Source organism: Panthera leo, chromosome B1, assembly GCF_018350215.1.
Source record: "Panthera leo isolate Ple1 chromosome B1, P.leo_Ple1_pat1.1, whole genome shotgun sequence".
In the NCBI taxonomy this organism is placed as follows: domain Eukaryota; kingdom Metazoa; phylum Chordata; class Mammalia; order Carnivora; family Felidae; genus Panthera; species Panthera leo.
Genome location: NC_056682.1, coordinates 202,262,528 through 202,282,578, shown reverse-complemented (window position 1 = coordinate 202,282,578; position 20,051 = coordinate 202,262,528). Strand labels below are relative to the sequence as shown.

The 20,051-nt window shown below is 62.1% G+C and overlaps 1 long non-coding RNA gene across 1 annotated transcript; it reads left to right on the top strand.

The window, feature by feature from the left end:
• Positions 1-6,395: 6,395 nt before the first annotated feature.
• Positions 6,396-7,811, top strand: LOC122217270. The gene is made up of 3 exons (XR_006201376.1): positions 6,396-6,530; positions 6,787-6,839; positions 7,311-7,811. It is a non-coding gene; the product is annotated as an uncharacterized LOC122217270 (long non-coding RNA).
• The last annotated feature ends 12,240 nt before the right edge of the window (positions 7,812-20,051 follow it).

Here is a 20,051-nt window from a genome sequence, read left to right as displayed (position 1 = left end):
TGGCCGGAGGAGGTGGCCTGAAGGCCGGGTCCGGGGTCCCCCGTCAGGAACAGCTATGGAGCTGCCGGGAGGCTGTTGGGCTGATGGCCCCCAGCTGCACTGTTCCGTGAGGCCCCAGGGACTGGGCACCCGGGGTGCTGAAGCCCAGACGTTTCTGCCTGACTCCTGCCGCAGGAGGCCTCTGCCCTGGGGGGCTGTCAGACCTGCGGGTGGTCCGTAGGGCTTCCTGCCCACCTGCCTGCAGCCTCCTTTGTCTATTACAGATGTCTCCCCCAACGCCTCCCGCACCCCGAGTCAGCTCAGTATTCGCGCCCCGAGGACTCCCCGCCCCCCGACCATAGGAATAGGGCCACGGGACTGGGACTGGCCTTCAGGACCAGGACCACTTGCAGGCATCGGGCTTTACCCTCAGGACTAGGACTTTTCTGCAGGACTAGGACCCCAACAGTATTAGAGCCCCCCATTGGACTAAAACCCCTCTCGGGACTAGGGCCCCCAAGAGACCAGGTCCGTCTGATCCCCGCTGCTTCTTGGCCAGCACACAGCAGGTGCTCAGGCAGAGGTGAACCAAGCATGAACTTATCTCCCTGCTCCTGAGATCTCAGGGTGCTGGGATCCTGGGTGCTCTCTCTTAAGTTCTTACTGAAATTTACCACGGCCCATCAGGCCATCCTGGAGGGAGGCCGCTTAAAGGCCAGTAACAGTTACCCAGGCAGGTGCGGGCCTAGGCAGGTGGGGTCCAGCAGGTGGGGTCCAGGCAGGGGGGGTCCAGCAGGTGGGGGACCAGGCTGGGGGCAGCTTGAGTAAAAGCCTGGGGGCAGAAGCCACGTGTGCCCAGAAACAGAAAAGTAAGGGGACTCTCTGTTTTGGGGTCCGATCTCATGTTTTATTTATTTATTTATTTATTTATTTTATTTTTTTTTTAAAATTTTTTTTTTTAACATTTATTTATTTTTGGGACAGAGAGAGACAGAGCATGAACGGGGGAGGGGCAGAGAGAGAGGGAGACACAGAATCGGAAGCAGGCTCCAGGCTCTGAGCCATCAGCCCAGAGCCCGACGCGGGGCTCGAACTCGCGGACCGCGAGATCGTGACCTGAGCTGAAGTCGGACGCTTAACCGACTGAGCCACCCAGGCGCCCCTCATGTTTTATTTAAATAGTGATCATTTCAAAGAACCAGCTATGCAACTCAACCCTGCAAATTTTTTCCATGGGTTGAAATAGACACGTTTACCTTGGGCTCAGGCAAAATAAACTCGAGGCTCAGAGTCCTGAAATCATGACTGTGAAGGAGACAAAGAAGGCTGGGATGAGTTAGGGATATGGGGACGGGGGGTGGGTAGCAGAAATGGCGAGGCCCCCTCCCATCTGACCGTGAGGGAATGTAGGTCCTTGGGGTGGTGGACACCTCCGTCCTGGCCGCGGGGTCAGCACTCGCCCCCACCCGCCTCCCACCTGCGTCTCAGCCAGGACGGTCCTGGTGCTTTGCTGGCCATCCCTTCTGCGCGGGCACCAAGGCCACGAGTCTGAAACACACGTCGGACGGTGTGGTCACCTTCTTCAAGTCTGTGCTCAGGGTCCCTTCTCAGGAGGCCCCCCAAGCACCTGCCTCACCCCTTCCCGCGTGCCGGGCCCCTTACCGAGCTGTGCCACGATTCCGCCAGAGCTCATTCCTTGCCGACGTGCTTGGCGATTCCCTCACTGCTTCACCGTGTACCGACTGTCTCCACAGGGCAGAGATTCTGTCCGCTTTTGTCCCGGACGTGCCCAGAAGAGCTCCCGGCACGAGGCGGGCTGCCAGCGACGTCGATCAAGACAGCTGAGTGGTGTGACGGACTGGCCGTAGAGGTTTGGATGCACCGAGCAGCCGGCAAGGCCGCCCCTTTGCCCACCCAGCTCACGCGGTGCGCAGGGAGACTCGGGGAGGCCCGAGCTGCCGCGGTCCTGGAGGAAAACAAAGCGAGAGAGGCGAGGAGTGTGCTTGCCCAAAGCCGCAAGGCTGGGACACGCCTCACCTTGTACGGTGACTCAGACATCAGGGACCAGCCGTCACCTGCTCCTGCTCCGAGGCCGGTAGCTGGGCCTGCCAGGGGTCAACGAGGAGGAGAAGCTTTTCCCCAAGTGCTATGTTTCTTCCCAGGTGGGGAAGGCCCGGAACCTCATGGGCGGAAGGTAAAATCCACTCATCAGCCACTCAAGCTACATCTACTGAGAGCTATGTAGCAGGTGCAGTGCCGGGGCTGGGGTCTGTCTCCACTCTCAAGGAACCCGCAGTCTGGCGGGGGAGGCAGGCTGGACGGGCAGTGGTGTCCACGGCAGGGTGTGTGGTGGAGAAAGGTGAGGGGCTGGAGGGCATCTCAGACAGACGTGAGGGCAGGGAGGATAAAGAGGGAGAAAGGGGAGGGGCTGGGGGATAAAGAGAGCTGGGGGATGGGCAGAGCCGGGAGGACTGTGGTTGGGGGTCCAGTCAGGAGTCTGGCTGCACGCAGGAGAAGCTGGCTCTGAGAAAAAGGGACGAATAGGGATTTCCATTTCCAGCCAAGGCGATGAAGCAACTAAAGCAACTAAAACCAGAGAAAATGTGAGTCAGTGGTGTTCAGGGCATTGAACGGCCTCCCGCCGAGGAGAAGGACCCAGGAAGCCCTGGGACGAGCCCGCAGTTGGTGTGGGTGGAGCAGTTCCCAGACCCTGACACGGGAGGTTACAGTTTATCAACCAACACAGGAGACAGGACGGGATGTCAGCAAATTCTCAATGAATCCAAAAGAGGGTGGAAGAAAAGCAAAGGAACAAAGCAGGAGCTAGGCGGTGGGTGTATCTGAGTCCGGGCATTAATAATTACATTAAATGTAAACCTCCTAAACTCTCCAGTAAAAAGGCAGAGGTTGTCAGTTGGATAAGGGGAAAAGCGGGAACCAATACTATGCTTCTTATTAGGAACTTCAAATATGGAGACACAAATCGGGTAGAAGTAACAGAATGGGAGAACAGACGTGCAAACACCAGCCAGAGGAGAGCAGGCATGGCTGCATTAACCAGTTGAAGTGGGTTCCAGAGCGACGAGTATCAGTAGAATTTCCTAGTGACAGGGGGTCAATTCAGCAGGGAGGCACCACAATCCTTCTGAGATAACTTCAAACTAAATGAAGGGAAAACGGAAGAAGTTACAAGATGCAGCAGATAAGTCCGCAATTTATAATTGGACGTCTCAAAGCCGACCCAAGTGGACAGAAAGTGGCAAATACGTGCAAGGCTTGAACTGCATCTACCTGCCGCCTTGAGCCAGTGCACGTTACGGGCGCTCGGCCAGCAGATTCTGAAGCCAAGTCTCAATGATTTATAAGGATTCAAGTGATTTGAGGTACAGTCTCCAGCCACAGAGGAATTAAATTAGAAATCAATCACAGTAGCAGAATGGTATCTGGAAAACCCCCGATATTTGGAAACCAACGAATGTGCTCCACGCTGCCCTCGGGTCGAAGACGAAATTAGAAGGTACATTACAGCGTATTTTGAACTGAACAGCATATGGGGATTTGTGGGATTGGACGTAAGCCGTGTTGGGGGGGTAGTTCCAAGGCACTGTGGTGCCTGGAAAGCAGTGAAGCCGGGTCTCAAAACAAGGAGCTGAGCCTTGCCTGAAGGAGTAGAAGAAGAAGGAACGCAAAGAGAAGCAAATGCGACCAGAAGCGACCGATGACGAGAAGACCAGCGGTAAGTGGAGCAGGACACAGAAACCAGGAGAGGGGACCGACCAACCCCCCAGGTGGCCCTTTGCAGGATCCCAAAAGCTGTGGGCCTCCGGCCGGAGGATGCGGAAAAGGAAGGAAGACGCAGATCACCGGCCTCAGGAGTGAGGGAGGTGACGGTCGCAGACCCCACAGCCGTCCCCAGGCCGTAAGGGGATGTTCTCACCTCCCTGGAAAGACACAGACCACCACCAGAGCTCACCGCGGCGGCCCTGGAGGACCCCAACAGCCCTACCTGTCGTAAAGACTGAATTGTAGCAAACCCCAGGACGGGGGGCGTCGCTGGCACGCTCCAGCAAACTCCGAAGGAAGGGCGAACAGCCGCTCTGTACACGCTCTTCCAGAAAGTCGGAGAAGCACTTGGAGCCCGGCGTTTGCGCCCGCCGAGTCCGGCCCCCGAGCAGGGGAGGCCTGAGGACGACACGCGCCACTCATGTGTTTGCCAGGAGGCGGTGAGTCAGGGCGCGGGCGCGAAGCCGCTGTCCCGCAGGAGCTCGCTGGGTGCCCAGTGGTGGGGGGAGGGGAGGCTCCCGCCTGGGCAGCACCCGCCTCTCCCCCCCCCCCCCCCCCCCGGGCACACTCTTGGACCTCATTCCACTGACATGTCTCAGCCACCCCGTGGTGCTGTGGATCGTGCTCGGGATTTTATTTTTTATTTTATTTATTATTTTTTTATAATTTTTTTTTTAACGTTTATTTTTGGGACAGAGAGAGACAGAGCATGAACGGGGGAGGGGCAGAGAGAGAGGAAGACACAGAATCGGAAACAGGCTCCAGGCTCCGAGCCGTCAGCCCAGAGCCCGACGCGGGGCTCGAACCCACGGACCGCGAGATCGTGACCTGAGCTGAAGTCGGACGCTTAACTGACTGAGCCACCCAGGCGCCCCTGTGCTCGGGATTTTAAAGACGAAGATGCCGAGGTCACAGGGGTGCTGTGGCTCCCCTGGAGGGCGGGACAGTCAGGACTCCTCCAGGTCTGTCCCCCGGGGTAGGGAAGGCCCGTGGGCCTGGACACGTGGGGCTCCCAGGGAGCTGGTGGGAGGCACGGCACTCGCTGGTCTGGGTCTGACGCACACACACCGGCGGGGGAGGCGGGCGAGCAGGGCCCCACGTGGGAAAATCAGGGATGTTCCCAGGGGGCCAAGGCTCTGGAGCAGGTGTGCGCCGTGGGTGAGGATCGAGCCCCAGGAGGAGGACCAGGGATGTGCAGGGGGACAGGCAGGGGGAGCTCGGTGCCGTCCCCATGTTGTGGCATGCAGGCAGGAGTCGGAGAAAGCGGAAAGATTTCGGAGGACACCGTGGGCCGTGGCTGGTGGCATGGGACAGAGGGGGCCGGGCGGGCCAGACGGGCGCGGAACTTTCCGGGGAAGGAGGCTGACCGAACAGAGGTCCGGGAGGGCGTGCGTTTGGAGGGGTGTTCGGAGAAGTCGAGGTTTGGGAGCAAGGGTCAGGGTGGACGGAGCCACGGATGCCTCCAGATCCCGACAGAGGACACAGAGGAGGCGCAGGAGGCAGCAGCAGAGGGAGACGGCTGGAGACCGACACAGACCCGGCCGGCCACTGGGCCTCGGGGCCGGCGTGGAGGCTCCCGGAGTGACTCCAGCGCCGGGGACCATACAGGCGGCAGAGAGGGCCCGCTTTTCCCAGGCATCCTCTTCTCCAGGGACGGAGTCCCCAGGGACCAGGGCGCCAGCCACAGACTTCAGGGGAGTCCCGTGGCCTGGGCCACCACCCTGCTGAGGTCCCAGGCCTCCGGGGTGGGCAGCAGCTCTGTGAAGATAGTTCTGTGTGGTCAGAGAAAAACTTGCACGTGGTCAGAAAGGTAAAGGACCCCGGAAGGTCTGTAAGTTGTGTAAAATGATGACTGTGTTTGGGATGGGTATTGGGGGGAATGCATGTTAATATGCGTGAGAGCAGTTAGAATCGTCTGCCACAGGGGTGCCTGGGTGGTGCACTGAGTTAAGCGTCCGACTTCGGCTCAGGTCATAATCTTGGGGTTCGTGGGTTCCAGCCCCGCGTCGGGCTCCGTGCTGACGGCTCAGAACTTGGGAGCCTGCTTGGGATTCTGTGTCTCCCTCTCTCTCTGCCCCTCCCCTGCTTGGCCTCTGTCTCTCTCTCTCTCTCTCAAAAATAAACATTCAAAAAAAAAAAAAAAAAAAAAAAGAGTCGTCCGCCACAGAGAACCCCGTAGATGTTAGCTGTTGTTACTGAGCTGTGATTAGCTCCGTTCCTGCATGAGTTTTGTTTTCTCTGGGATGTTTACCCATTTTTCATGTGCTTATTTTCTACGTACGTGTGACAGTCGGGGTTCTCCAAGGAAAAGAACGGGGTGTCTGCGTGTGCACTCACGTGTGCACGTGTGCGTTGTATTAACACATATAAAAGAACTTCTTTCAAAGACCTGCTGCCTGAGGTCGTGGTTTCTTCCCGAACATCTGGGAGCAGCAGGCAGGCCTGCAGCCTGGGAGCTCGGGAGGCACGGGCCGGTCTGGAGGCAGGATCCCTCCGCTCTACCTGTTTTCGCTCTTAAGGCCTTTGAGTGGCGGGCTGAGGCCCCGCCCACATGGTCGGGGGCACCTCCTCCACTTAGGTCCCGGATGCGGATGTGAGCCACGCGCACAGAAAACCCTCACGGCGACGTCCAGGCCAGCCGAGGCTCTCTGGGGACCATCCCGGCCAAGCGGACACGAAGAACTGACCGTCACGCCACCTGTCGGCCTTGTCCCCTTCCAAAAACCCGACAGATGTTCCAGACGCCTTTTACCACGATGTCCCAAATGGTAGACCCTCGCCTCTGGGTGCCCGGGGAAGCCCCTCGGGCCGGCCTCCCTGCTGCGGCCTGGGCCTCCCCTGTGTGCTTGCCTGGGCGGCTCCCGGCGGGAGCAGAATGAGCCCAAGAATGACAGGCACACGTGGGGGGGTCCCTGGGCCAAGCCGAGGGTCATTTCTCCTCCGCATTTTGAAGGCTCTGCCACCTTGCCTGCGTTTTTCCAGTTTTGCACCTGACTGATGTCTTCGTATTTCTGTCCTTTGCAGTGACTGTTCCTTCCTGCCGGGAAGCATCCCTGCTCTGCTGAAGGGGCGAGAGGGTGAGCCGGCCGGGCCCCATCCCTCGGGTGAGGGGCTCGGAGAGCGGGGAGGCCCCCCCCCTCCCCCCCCCCCCCCCGGGCTCTGGGAAATGCTCTTGTACCTTCTGCTTGAGCACCACCTTTCTTCACTTGTTCCCACTCTCTGGAACTTTCTACTGCTCCTTTTCCCCAGCTGCCAGGCCTCTGGGGGGCGCACAAATTTTCTTCTCTTTGTCTCCATTCGCATGTCATTATCTTTTTGTCCTTCTTCTGGGATAGCTACTTATCTTAACCTGACCTTCCAGGAATTTCAGAAGGTCCGACAGACAGGTTCTGGGTGTGGGTGGGGCAGAGAGGCGGCTCTGGGCGGAGTTTCCAGGGTCCTGCTCTGGTTTCGGAGACATCTCACTGGTCCCTGCAGTGTCGGTGAGCTCCAGGGCCCCATCCCCTCCGTTCCTTTGCTGATTTCTTTCTCTCTCCCTCGGCCTGCAGGGCAGGTGTCCAAGCGTCAGCCCCGGCTTCCTGGCGTTAGGAAGATGGCTGGTCCCCCCTCGGGCTTCCAGGGCCATCCTGGCGGGTGACCTCGGTGTGGGGGACGAGGAGCCGGGCGTCCGGGCGTGTCACCGTCCAGGCATCTGTTCTCTGGGGCTGAGTACCTTCTCCAGAGAGAAGCCCCCAGCTCTCCTGCCTGAGGGCCAGGGCGGGGCTGGGCCGGGGGTCCCCAGCTCGGCGTGCTTATGTCCTCTCCATGCTGGCCGCCTGGGTCTGGAGCATCCCTGAGTCCATTTCTCTGGGAGGTGGACGCCCAGGGTCCTGTGCAGGAGGGCTGGGATGAGGGGCTTAGGGGCCCCCTCCTGCTCATTTTACCCCTCACCTTGGCTGCCTCCCGGGGCTCCGGGTTTCTGGGTCCTGCAGGGTGTTCTGACTTGTTTCCCCTGATTTCTCCCCCCTGGGCGCTGGGCTGGCACCTCCCCCGCCCCTCTCTCTGGCTGCCTTTCCCCCACACTTGCTCCTGTCCCCTGTCTGTCCTCAGGAGGGGGTGGCGGTGGCAGGGACATGCACGTCTGTGACCCCCTCGCTCTCTGAGTTGGAAATCCTGGTGGACGGACGGGTGGCCGCGTCCCCACTCCCTGTGGTGTCCCCCCGCCCCCCCCCCCCCCCCCCGGCCTCCAAGGCAGACCCTCCCCCTGGTTCCGGAAGACGCGTCTCCCAGCACCGGGCCCTCTCCTGGCCCATCTGTGCGCTCCCTGCGGCTTTAATGTCATGCGTGTGCCTCTGCGGGGGCCTCCTGGGAACCACAGCCTAATGGGGACACATCCTCTCCCCTCCTGCCCGTGCTGGGGGAAGCTCTCTGTGCCCACCCCCTGCCCAAGACCTGGGGTACAGCCCAGATGCCTGGCATCCTGCCCCATCCACTGCCCTGTAGACTCTTCTTCCACGGAAGCCCCGTTCCGTCCTTGCCTCCCGCCCCTCGGCTTCCACCCCGGTCCCCTGCTGCGGGGGACGAGGGGGGACTGGCCTCCCCTCCAGTTGATTCCATTGCTCCCCAACTTAGAGTTAACGCGCCCCTGGCTCCCCAGTGCTTTAGGGTGCAGTGCAAAACCCTTTACACTCCGAGGAGGCCGGGGGACTCGAACTCCCACAAAGTCCAGACCTCCTCCCTCTGTCTTCCCTCTCAGAGCTGGCGCCCGGCTCAGGGGCCTCTCTCTGCCCCCGGGGCTGCTCCGGGCTCCCCTCTCCCGGGAGTGCTGGGCCCGCACGCCCGGACACAGGCAGCTTGGCACCCGGAAGCTCCTTGTCCCGTGGGCTCCGCTCGGGACGGGTCCTGGGAGAGCTGGGCCAGCCTCTCCCGGGACAGGTCTCTTCCCAGCTGGACCTCTGCCAGTTTGCAGTGACTGCTGGTGTGGCAAGGGGCTCCCTGGCAATTCCGGAGCGTGTCCAGCTCTCGCGCCCCGGGTCCAGCCCGGGTCAGTCGCAACGGCAGCGCCGACCCCCTGCTCAGCAGCTGGCCAGCTTGGCCCTCGGCCGCCGTGGGACGTCATGCGACGTTACAGGGGAACAGATCCGGGGCCCCCACTCCATACCGCCCTCTGCACCTCCCGTGGGGCGTCTGTCACGGTGAGTGTGGGCGGAGGAGGGGGGTGGGGCCGTGTCCTCCCGCAGGGGTCAGAGCTGTGGGAGGGGGCTGTGGGGTCAGAGCGGTGTGGCCACAGGCCCAGGAATGTCCGGAGCCCCAGGAGCTGGAAGAGGCAGGAAGGAGCCTCTCCGGAGCCTCCGGAGGGGGCCTGGCCCCGCTGAGTTCGGACCCATGGCCCTCAGGGCTGTGAGAGAAGCCACGTCTGGTGTTTTAAGCCCGTTCAGTGTGTGGCCCTAGGACACTCACCCCGGTGGCCTTGGGGAGCCTTCCTGGGCCAGGGGTCCCTGGACTCCCATCGTCCTGAGGCTGGGAGCACCCCACGGTGCTGCCTCCAGCAGGGAGCTCCACGGGTAGGGCAGAACGATTCCAGAACATTCCTGAGGGTGGTGATTTGTCATCCCTGGTTAAATATAGTTCATCGACTGGAGCCAGGCTCCTGGGCCCAGCCGCTGTCGGTTGATCAGGGGCACGGTGCAGCTCGCCCTCCGGTGTGTGTGCATTACCCCCTCTCAGGGTTCCTGGGGGAGGAGAGCGAGGGTGGCTTGTGGGTAAGCTGGTGGCAGGTCCTTCGCAGCAAACTTCAGCCTAACTGCTTTTGAAAAATGACTCTGTGCTGTTATGTTTCGCAAGACGTCAAATGATGTGGAAAATTCATTATAAATACCAGGAGGGGCCTCCCGCCTCAAGGGCCGAGCCGGGTTAGAGTGGGGCTGGGGTGTGTGGGCAGGGCCTGGGGCTCTGTCCCCTCTGCTGTCCCCACTCCGTGACCTCAGGCACGGGCCTCTCCTCCCCGGACTGACCGGGCGGCCTGGGGGGCCCGTCTCTGGATCGGTCACCTGCCTGACCTCTCCGTGGGCCGCTGCGACGCCCGGGGCAGTCTGGGCGGGCAGAGGAGTGACCCCCGGGGACTGGAGCCAGCTGGCGGGTCAGGGAGAAGAAAGAGGGGAAATTAAATGCTCCAAAGCTCTTTCTGGGTCTCCAGATCGGCACCTTCCGGCATTTCCGATGAGCTGCTGGGTGGGACGCGGCCTGCGGGAGGGATCAGACGCCCGGCGCCTGGCTGTGGGGAACGGGGGTGTGAGAGGGGGAGTCTGTGACCTCGAGCGGGGCCCTGCCCGTCCCCGTGAGCCTCAGTTTCTCTCAGTACACAGAGGGATTGGGCCCCACCCCTGAGCCCTGCCTGCCTGCCCCCCGCCCGTTTTGGGGGTCCCCAGGTCTACGAAACGAGTGACAGGGAGCTAGCCTGGGACCCCGGGCCCTTTGTGTCCTGCTGGTTGGTGGAGGGCAAGCCCTGCCCTTGGTGCCCGGGCTCCCTCGTTCCTCCACTGGGCTCCCTACCGGCACCCCCAGCTTCACTCACCAGAGGGCAGCTAGTGTGTTCTGTGCTCTGCCCCGGCTGGGTCCCAGCCGCCCGTCCGGGCTCAGCCCAGAACCCTGGAGTGCACGTGATCCCTCCCTCTCCCCAGCCCCGCCCTCGTCCATCAGCCTGTCTCCAGGTGGACCTCACCCTCAGACCCAATCGCTTCTCACCTCCCCGACCGTCAGCTTGGCTCCTTCCCAGACGGTTCCCGTGGCCTGGACCTGGCCCCCTGGCTGTTACCCTGCCAGAGGGAGCACGCCCCTGTTGACCCCCATAGGGGTGAAATCCTGAGTGGGTGCTGTGACCTCTTAGGCAGGGGCTCCCAGGCTTCTTCAGAGCATCAGTGATTCCATAGACGGCTCCCGGTTGAGCTCCCTGCCCCGGGGCCTTTGCACCTGCAAGGTGGGATCTTACCCAGCTCTGTTCCCCTCTTCAGGGAGCCTCTCCCCTGAGCCCTAAACCAACCGCCCCTGTTAGTTAACCCTCTCCTTCCCCCTGGCGCGGGCTATCACATCAGGTCCAGCGGCTGACGCTGCTGACTGCTCGTTCTGGCCTCCCTTTCCGAGACCAGGACCTGCCTCTTGCTGGTTGCTGGGGTTCTGACAACTAGGACAGTGTCTGCAAAGCGAGTCTTCGTAAATACTCGCAAATACTCGCCGGGCGAGGGGAAGGTGTGGTTGAATGAACGAAGGAGCCCCAGACTGGAGGAGCGACTGGGTGGGGGGGTCTTGCCAGGCCCCGGGGAAACTGAGGCCCGGAGGGGGAGGCGCACACAAGGGACCTTGCCCGGGCTCCCACCGGTAGAGGACCCTCCCCGTCACGTAGGCACAGGGATCGTTGTGTCCCTTTCCCAAGGGAGAAACGGGTCCCAGTACGGAGTCAATCCTGGGTGTCCCTCTGGCAGCGCAGAAGACCTGACTCTTCCTGCTGTCCCCCCCCCCCCCCCATTACCTAACTGTGTACTTTACTCCTTTCCTTTCTCGTCCCCAGGAAAGGAGTCCAGCGCAGGCGGGCATCTTGCTTGTCTTGTGCACTCCTGGCTTCTCTGTGCTCAGTCGTTGCCTGCGCCAGACGCGTGGATGAGTGAACGATTCTCTTTCTCACGGTGCACCTGACTCCCCAGCCCCGCCGCGCCCCGCCTCTCCCCAAACCTGCCTCTCCACCGGTGCCTCCCGACGGAGGGAGAATCTGGCAGAGGGTTCACCCGACGTCTGGGGGACGTCCCCGAACAGGGGTGTCGCCTCCCAGCTGCGGGCCCCGTGGGCGCAAGGTGCCGGGACCACGGGGCTGACCGCTCCGGCCCCGCCTCCCTCCGCGTCTGGAATCCATGGAGAAGTGAGATCCGGCGACGGGCCAGGGAGGTGGGAGCGTGGTCTGCCCAGAGCCCCCTCGTCCCAGCCCGGGCTCTGGCAGCCCCCGAGGGAGAGGTCAGGACTCGGGGGCCCTCCCCCACCCCCGGGCGGCCCCCTCACACAGTGGCCCTTGCTGCTGTTAGCCCTGGTGGGGTCTGCCCTCCATGAGTCCTGGCCTCGTGGAGAGGCGGGTGGGGGCTGGGGCACAGGGGAACGGCAGAGACGTCATCCTGCACAGAAGCTTGGGACCCAGGACATTCTCCTGTGAGAGTCTGGGTGCCGACCTCGTAACCCCCTGGACTTAGGTGCTAGGGTGTGGCTCCGTGTCCTGGGTGCCCCCACCCCGGGGGTTCAGGACCTTCAGGGCAAGCCTGGCCCCAGCCGCCTGGGCTGCTTCCCCATCGCCACCCGGCAGTTGGCCCAGACGGTGACTGTGGGCCAGACGGGGGCCTTCCCTCCGTCACGTCCGGGACCTCTCTGCCTCGGCAACACGGGTGTCGTCCTCACGGTCCTATTGAGCCCACGCCGCTCACCAGGGGCTTTGCCAAAGGACGAGCTGGCTGGGCCGTGCTGGCAGCCGGGGAGGATGGACCCGGAGAGGACCCGGCAGGAAGGGGTGCAGCTCGGGGCACTGACCAGCCCTGTGGAGGTGCGGAGCGGGCCAGCAGGGGTGAGGGCTGGAGAGGGCACCCGCAGGGTGAGGGCTCACAGGTGCTGCGAGTCTCCCCATCAGACACCGGGGCCGGGCTCAGTGTCCCCCCCCGGGCTGCTCCCAGCACAGCGCGGGGCTCCTTGTGTGAACGAACACACTGAATTGATCCCAGCGGGGACAGACTCCACAGCGTGGGGACAGCCATCTTGGCCATGAGCTGTTGCCTGTGGGGGTTACTGTTCTGGGTGGGGGGCCGCACCCAGGACTCAACGCTGCAATCCTGAGTTGAGGACGGGGTCTCCTGACAAAAAATGTGCATCAGGACAAGGAAGAGACACAGCGGGAGTCCTGGGGGGATGGCTCGGCTCCCCGGGGGCACAGCCAGGGGCTAACCATCTCTCCACAGGGGCGGGCCGCCCCAGGGCTTTCATCACTGTCTCCTCTCTGAGCCACCTTCCCTTGCCGCGGAGCCCAGGGCGACTCACGCCCGCCCCCAAGGCAGCCCAGATGCACCCGGGCCAGGCGTCCCTGCCTTCAGTTAGCCTTCCTGCACGTGTGTCTCTTGTTGATGTTGCCTGCCCGCTCCGTACGTCCACTGTGTGTGCAGCGAGAGGAGCGAAGGAATGTTCTGTGGCAGCGTCTCCAGCCCCTGTGGGGCACACGTCCTGGGGACACCTGCTCTGCTGGGGACAGCTGTCCATAGCTGTGTTCTGGCCTCAGAAGCTGGAGGAATCTCTGTGGCTGGCAAAGCTCGGCTTCCTCTTCTGCCTGGGCTGGGGGTGGCTGGGGCAAGAGAGGCATCCAGGCTGAAAAATGTAGGGAGACACCGACCTTGCACTTGTATGACCTTGAAAGTGGGTGCCTCCCTTAGTTTTTGTGCCCTGGGCACACCTCCTGCCACGCCTTATTCCTAGTCCTGCTTTCTTCATCCTCCTTGCTTGTCCATCCGTCCGTCCGTCCATCCGTCCATCTGTCTATCCGTCCATCCGTCCATCTATCCATCTGTCCATCCGTCCATCTGTCCATCCATCCATCTATCCGTCCATCCGTCTGTCCATCCATCCATCCATCCGTCTGTCTGTCCATTCATCCATCCATCCGTCCATCCATTTGTCCATCCATCTGTCTGTCTATCCATCCATCCATCCATCTGTCCATTCATCCGTCCGTCCGTCCATCCACCATCCGTCCATCCGTCCGTCCATCCATGCATCCATCCATCCATCCGTCCATCCATCCATCCGTCTGTCCGTCCATTCGTCCATCCATTCATCCATCTGTCTGTGCATTCGTCCATCTGTCCATCCGTCCATCTGTCCATCCATCTGTCCATCCGTCCGTCCGTCCGTCCGTCCATCCGTCCATCCATCCATCCATCCATCCTACACATCCATCCATCCATCATCCACACCTCTATCCCTCTCTCTACACAAGCAGTAAACACCTCATCACATTTACTAATAAACCCCTTCCAGGGTGTGCATGGGGTGCAAGCAAGGCTGGGGCTGTCGCACTGCAAGAGAGGTGCCCAAGGCGCTCACTGGTGGGGTTGGGTTCACCCCTACAGAAGTGTGTCTAATTGGGGGTCCCAGACACTCCATGTTGCAGGCATTGTGAGTGGGGCCTCGTTCACACCATCGGCTTCCTGTCACCGCTATGGGTGGCATTGATGTCTCTGTTCCAGGGGTCTGCAAACCTTTTCTTTGAAGGGCCAGATATTAAATATTTTAGGACCAGTGGACCAGTCTGTCTCTGTCCCTCTCGTGCGAATGCAGCCATGGACGATACGTAAATGAATGAGCATGGCTGCATTTCAATAAAACTTTAGGCACAGAGGCGGGGCCCGGACACAGGGCTCCGTAGAGCCCCGACACGGTTAGAAGGGTGTCTTAGTCCGTTTGGCTGTGATCACAAAATGCCACCCGCTGGGTGGCTTGTAAACAACAGAAAATTATCGCTCACAATGCTGGGGAGTCCAAGATCAAGGTGTGCACAGTGGCTCTCTGGGGAAGGCTCTCTTCCGGGTTCGTGGCTGGCACCTCCTTGCCGTGGGCTCACGTGGCAGAGGGGCAGGCGAGGCTCTCTGAGGCCTCCTTTTTCTTTTCTTTTTTAAAAAAAATTTTTTAACGTTTATTTTCGAGACAGAGGCAGAGCACACACAGGGGAAGGGGCAGAGAGAGAGGGAGACACAGAATCCGAAGCAGGCTCCGGGCTCCGAGATGTCAGCACAGAGGCCGACGTGGGCTGGAACTCACAAACTGTGAGATCGTGACCTGAGCCAAAGTCGGACACTTAACCGACTGAGCCCCCCGGGCGCCCCCGAGGCCTCTTTTCTAAGGGCACTGGTCTCATTCGTGAGGCTCCAGGACCTCAGCTCCTCCCAAAGTCCCCATTTCCCAATCTTTGGGGGTGAGGATTCCCATGTATGCATTTGGGGGAGGACAGACATTCAGACCATAGTAAAGGGCCAACGGCGGCCCCTCAGAAGGGTCCCTTCTGAGTCCTGGTCTCTCTGAGGTCACAGGGAGCCCCGTGCAGCGAGGGGGAGCCCCCGCGAGGCTGGGGTCATTCTGGCGTCTCTGGGCACCTCCGTGGGTGCGGAGCTCAGCCCAGGCAGAGCGGGCGCGACTCAGGGACCGTACCGGGAGCGGCGGGAGAGCCTGGCTTCCCGCAGTCGAGAGTGCTGCCTCCTGGACGGCCACCAGGACGTCTGGGTGAGGGAGGTCCCGCGCCCTCCTGGTCACCTGACCGTTGGGCACCACCGGCCCTGTCCCTTTCCCGTCCTTTTATTTTGTAAAAGTAGAACTTGTTGGTTATCAAACTCAGCAATTAGAAAAATTGTGAGAAGAAAAAGCCACCAAATCGCGCAGCCTCCCTGCCGGGAGCTGTGTCTTGGGTCCCGTAATTTCAAGTCTCTCTGCTCAGAACGGTTTTGTTTTGCCACGTCTGGAGCGTGTTTCTGGCCTGCGGTTTCCGGTCCTTGGGGACACCGATCGCGAGCGCCGGGGTTCCCTGTGGCCGCGTGGCCGCCTGCTGCTCCGCGAGGACAGGGACAGCTGCCCGCGGGGGCTCGGCTGCGACTTCCCTTCTTGTTTCTCCCTGACTTGCAGCAGCCGGGGAGGCTCTCGGTCCTGAGCCTGATTCAGGGTCCTTTCTGCTCACTCCGCTCCCCAGCCCGGAGGCCGCAGTGTCTCGGGAGGAGGGAGAGGGGACGTTCCCGCGTCCCTCCGGATGTCCGCTCTCCTCCTGCGCGCTGCCTCTGGCTCTTGGCTCCCTTCCCGCCTCCTCGTTCACACATCTGGCTGCCACCTGGTTCCGAGTGGCCCTGCTCCGAGTGGGGCCCCGGGTCCGTTGGGCTCAGTGGGTGGACTGCCAGCGCCCCGTGTGGTTAAATGGGTCGGGATGCGGGTTGGCCGGGGAACGCGGGTGCTCCTCTGTTCCGGTGTCTGGATCAGAGAGGGTGGCACAGGCCAGGCGGGGTGGCCTCCTTGACTCCCTCCTGGGCCGCTCCTGGCGGGTTTTCAGCCCAGGCCCCCCCAGCCCCCAAAACCGGAGCTCCGTCACGAGCCCTGGGCCGCTGGCATCCCCGCCCCGAAGCAGTGACCGTGAATGTGGGCGGGAAACGGTCGGGGTCTCCTCCCTCTCCTGGCGGCTGCGACCCCCCTTCCCTTGCCCCTGAGGTCTCCGCGTCCCGCCTCTCCTGTGTGTGGGGTCGAGAGGATGTGAGCAAGGTGCCACCAACACGGTGCCCACTGTGGCACTTCCGTGGGCCGTGTCCTCACAGCCGCTCCTCCCTCAGCAGGGACGCCGTCACAACCACGTCTGCTGGGACAGGAGGGCCGGGCGGGTCGCAGCCCCTACGCCCTGCTCCTCCTTCAAAGTCACAGTCACAGGTTGTAGTTTATGAAGTCGCACAGTGGTATTTACGGACACGTGTGTGCTGTGTCACCAATATTTACAGACACGCACGTGCCGTGTCCCCAGTATCTATGTGGCACGCGTGTGCTGTGTCCCCGACGCACGGACGCGCACGAGCTGTGTCTTGTCTGGGTTCTGGGCTGTGACAGCACTGGGCGCCGTCCCAGCCCTCACGGAATTGGCATCACCCGTGGGGCCCTGAGAAGTGACGGGGCCCTTCCCGAGTCCCCTCCAGGCACCGCGGATGCCCGTCCCTGGGGGGCACTTCCTGTTCACGCAGTAGGGACGCCACATCTGGGTACGCTGGGAGCTCACTCGCTCTGTCCACATGTGCACAGTGCTGGCGCCCGATGTTTGCTGAGCACCTCGGCTCCAGGATCTGGTGTTTGCTGAGCACCTCGGCTCCTGCCTGTGCTGAGGTGTGGTGCCACACCCTTCCACACCAGCTCAGCCGATGCCCTCAACAAGCCCTTGATGATGGGACTGCTGTTGCCCCATTTTACAGATTAGCAAAGTGAGGCCCGAAGGGGAGCGCACACATCCAGGAAGCAGAGAGCCAAGCGGCAAACCCAGGAGTGGGATCCGAGCAGGAAAGCGCTCTCCCTGCCCCCTCCCCGGGGGGGCAGCCGGGGTGGGTGGGTGGGTCTCTGCCTCTGCCCTACGTCCAGCTCCCCTCCGTGGCCTAGCCACCGATGCACTTTCTCTGGTGTCTAAAACACAACACACCCAGGCCGGTGACAGATGAAGTCCTCGACACGTTAGTGAGAATAAGCTCCCTTTTCTTCCCGAGGGGAGAGAACCAAGAATGAAATCCTAGCGACCAAGCTACCCGCCCTCCATCTTGCTAGTAGGGAAACTGAGGCCCTGAGACGAGGAGGGAACTTCCCCAAACAAGAGATCTCTGACATCGGTTGGGCGATTCGTCCCGGCTTTCTCCAAGTGTCTTCAGAACTGTTAAAAATGACGTACTGTCCATTCCACGGCACTACAGGCCTTGGCACTCTTCCAGGGGCCCTGCGTCATCACTTCCCAAGTGGTAACGAGGAGCCGGGGCTGAGAAGAGGCCCGAGTCAGGCCCTGCCCCGAAGGCTGCCAACCCCGCTGAGAGACAACGACGCCCCCATTCATCTCGGGATGCGTTTCCCGGGGAACCCTCCCTCCCCTACATGCACGTGCACACACCCTCGGGCCCACACACACCCTCGGGCCCGCACACCCCGTGGCGTATGTCCCCACGCTCTGGGCTGTGCGTTTGTCCCACAAGGTGCCCGCTCAGAGCAGAACAGCGGCTGCTTGGGCTTCTCCTGGCCCGGCTCCCCTGTCCCCACACCGAGGGTCTCTGGGGGCTTCGTGTCTCTTGGCTGGCACCCCCAGTGCACCTCTTCTTCCCTGACCGTCCCGTAGCCCCTTCTCTCTGCCCCAGGACCCCTCCCCTTGGGCACTGCCCACCTCCTTCCCCCAGGACCTGCCATCAGCATGCCAGCCCGAGCCTCCCATCACCGGGGGCCTTTCCCCGTCCCTGCCTCCCCAAGTCCCAGCGTGGCTGGCCCGCGACCCTCCTGTCCCCTGCGGTGACGCCCCCTGGACTGGGAAGCCCCTCCTGTACCCACATCCTGTGTCCCGTCTCCGGACGTGACCTTCCTCTCGGTCTTTCCCCCTCGGCTGGCCCATCCCCGTCTGGACCACCCCCCCCCACCCGGGGGCCGCGTGACAGGTGGAGCTTCCCTCTTTGTCTCTGTCGGTGCCAGGAAGTCAGCGGGACCGAGAGCCCAGCCTTGCTGTGTCTGTGTGCACGCGTGCGTCCCCCATCCCGTGCATACAGAGTGCACAGATGTGTGCGTGACCGTGCTGTGTGCTCGTGTGCGTGTTCGGGTCTGTGTGTTTTGGCCTGTTGAACCTCGGCCCCCTGTCCTTTCCCTGCACTGTGGTTTCCTTGGGCACTGAGTGAACACTTCCGCTTACCTTCTTCGTGTTCCTCTCACCGGGGTCTCCCTGCTTAGCCCTTTCCAGGGTAAGGAGCCCACAGGGGCCCCAGTACAACCTGGCTCAGCTCCAGAAAGCCCGGGCTGCTGGCCAGCTCTGGAGTCCTCTCTGGCCAGGGGGCGGTGAGGGGCACGGCCGCTCTCGGGTCTCCGCCTGTCCCGCCCCTGCCCAGCCCAGTGGGTCCTGCCCTCTCTCACCACGCGTGGGGGGCTGAAGTGTGGGGGCCGCATCTGCAGACCGTCCAGCTCCCTGCGGCGCCCCCCCCCCCCCGCCACTGCCAGCCCCTCCCCGGCCTCCCTGGCCCCATCAGGCCCACCCGAGCCCCCTTTCCTCCTCTGGGAAGCTCCCCCACTGCTCTGCCCGCCTCTGGGGCTCCGGCAAACGCAAGTGAGGGGCCGACCCCCTGCTCCAGCCAGTGCTGGGGAGACAGCTTTGCCTTTCTCGCTTGGGGGGGGGTCACAGCCCGGCCACACCCTGAGCTTGGACTTGTGGCCCCCAGAATCACTTCCCGCTGTTCTAAGCCTCCAGTCGGTGGTTTCTGTTTGCAGCCCAGGCAGACTGAGACTCGGCCCCGGGCTGGCAGGCTCAGGCAGCAGGGGGGGCTCCCAGGCCCTCCGATGCCCTGATGCGCCCCCGGGACACCGCGCACAGCACGGGGCCCCTCCTCCCCTGGGGCCGGAGCAAGGTGGGGCGCTCACAGCAGCTGTGTGGGGCGCTAATTCCGGGAGTACACGAGTTAATATTCGCAAAGCGTTTGTGGAGAGTGAGTGCTCTGCCTATTTGCTGAATAAATAGAACAGGGAGCACAGGGCCCTGACCACCCGCAGCCCTGGAGACTTCAGCATGCATCCTTCCTGTCTTTCCTCGTGGGCGGATTTCCTCGCCTGGGTCAAAGGGCAGCCACACTGCTCACGGCTCTTCTAGAAGGACTGCTGTATGCAGGGGTGGTGCGTGCCGGGCTGTCCCGAGAGCCCGGCCCCAGGGGACGCTCCAGGGCCCGGCTGCCCAGGGCCCACGCGGCTGGGGGCGGACCCGGGAGGTCTGGAGAGGGAACCACTCAAAGCAAGCACCTTGGAAAGGTTGGAAGGGACACGGCACTAGAGGGAGGAGGGCCGAGGGAGCACGGGCGGACGGCAGGAGGGCCCTCGGACATCACTGGAGAGCACAGCTTTTCCCTTGTTTGGAATTGTTTCCTTTGGCTCAGATGCCCAGAAGGACAGGGATGGGCCAAAGGTTCCATACTGTTTTCCGGGTCCCGCTGCGGCAGCAGATTGTTTCCCGGGGGACCGTGCCAGGTGGTTCCCCCGGCGGCCGCCAGGGATGTGCCCTCTGCACCCCGTCCCGGCCAGCTCGGCCTGGCTCACTTGGGAGTGAAGTGAGGCCCATCCTCTCCCGGCTCTCTCTCGGGGCTCCAGGCCGAGAACCCTCTGGGCTTCGGTGACTTGCGTCCCAGCAGAAGAAGGGGTGGGAGGCTCAGCCCTCCAGGGACACGGCTCCCCTGGCCTGGCCTGTGGCTGTGAGGAGTTCCCTCTCCCCTTCCCCCACCGCCCTCCCTTTGAGATTCAGTTACGTCTGGGCCTAAGAAAGCTTTGCTGTTATGTGGTCAAACCCATCAAGCTTCTCCTCTGTGCCCCTTTTCATCCCTTTCCAGCGTGGAAAAGCTACCCACTTCCGACGATCAGGAGGGTTTGGGGGTCCGGTGCTGTCGCAGGGCCGGGGAGGGGGGTCCTGGAGAGAACACCCTGGTCCCCTTTCTCTCCCAGGGTGTAGGGGAGAGGCCTTCCCTCAGGTTTGCGCCCTCCCATCCCCCCTTCCGCTCTCAGACCCCTGC